Source organism: Octopus bimaculoides, chromosome 1 (genome assembly GCF_046866305.1).
Source record: "Octopus bimaculoides isolate indiv1 chromosome 1, ASM4686630v1, whole genome shotgun sequence".
Classification (NCBI taxonomy): Eukaryota; Metazoa; Mollusca; class Cephalopoda; order Octopoda; family Octopodidae; genus Octopus; species Octopus bimaculoides.
The window spans coordinates 95,477,991-95,479,359 of NC_142928.1; the positions used below are offsets into that span (position 1 = coordinate 95,477,991).

General features: G+C 38.9%; 1 non-coding gene across 1 annotated transcript; it reads left to right on the top strand.

Moving 5' to 3' along the window:
* Positions 1-397: 397 nt before the first annotated feature.
* Positions 398-479, top strand: Trnas-gcu (transfer RNA serine (anticodon GCU)). Its single transcript has one exon. It is a non-coding gene; the product is annotated as a tRNA-Ser (tRNA).
* Positions 480-1,369: the final 890 nt, after the last annotated feature.

Below are 1,369 nucleotides of genomic sequence, written 5' to 3' on the forward strand. Positions count from 1 at the left end.
TATATATATATATATATATATATATGTATGTATGTATGTATGTATGTATGTATGTATGTATGTATGTATATATATATATATATATATATATATATATATATATATATATATATATATATATTTGCAATTAAGTATATGTATGTATTATGTATGCATGTGTGTGTGTGTGGGAGAGAGAGAGAGAGAGAGAGAGAGAGAGAGAGAGAGAGAGAATACTATAAAATGTTAAAATTAATCTTCATGAAAAATAAGTATGTCATAATCCCAAGTGAATGTGCATATACAGCGTAAATATCTTCTAGCCATATCTACTGTTAATGTCATCTATATTTAGAAATGACATCACAAAACGCACATTTGTGTTTGAAGTTATTTGTCATGGCATTTGGTACTTACCGACGAGGTGGCCGAGTGGTTAAGGCGATGGACTGCTAATCCATTGGGGTCTCCCCACGTGAGTTCGAATCTCATCCTCGTCGACGGTAGTTTTTTTTATGTTTATCGTGTATAATATTATTTTAAATATACAAGTATTCCATCTAAGGAAAAACAAATACTGTTTCATGTTACTTTATATCAGTAGCTTAAATTTCCATTTGCTTTGACTGCGTTTTAAGTTACACGAAGGGTTCCGATTTGATATATTTGATACACTATTTTGTCTATATCATTGTCGTCATCGTCGTCGTCGCCGTCGTAGTCGTAGTATTTGTAGCAGCAGCAGCGGTAGCTAATGCTACTGTTGTTCTGGTTCTTGTTATTGCTGCGGCCGTTAGCTAAGATTTGAGGTACAAAGGATTATGAGATACAAGGTTTGATCTGGCGAAACTGCAGAGATACTAAGACGTGGAGAAGCAATTGTACTGAGTGAGATTAGACTGTAGTGCAATGCAATTTCTATAGAAGTCAAACCAACACAATATTTAACCGCATGTCTCTGACATGCACAGTGACGTTGCGTGTGCCGCATGGAGGCAGCCCTTGACTTTTTCCGCGCTCTCGGCGAGGACCCCGGGCCTATGCCGGCTTATGCAGCGCACTCATAAGTGGTACTCCGATTAAAGCGTCACCCTAAGTGGACCACCCCCTCGCTTCCCAGCTAAAATACTACGTAGGCATAGGAGCAAAAGCCTTTCAGCCGTGAATATCTCTTTTTCCCCGAGGTACCAGGTACCCGTTCCAAAATGCGGTCCCTTCTTTATTTCTGATTTACAAGCAGTACTTTCAAAGGTGGGCCACGGGATTTACTTGTCTTGTAAACTGAACTGTAAGTAAGTGGAGTCGTTATAGCGAAGGGCAAACTTCGTTGCGGCATTTACTCCGGTTCTCTGCGATCTAAGTTCAAAAACCACCGATGCAAGTTCAAAAC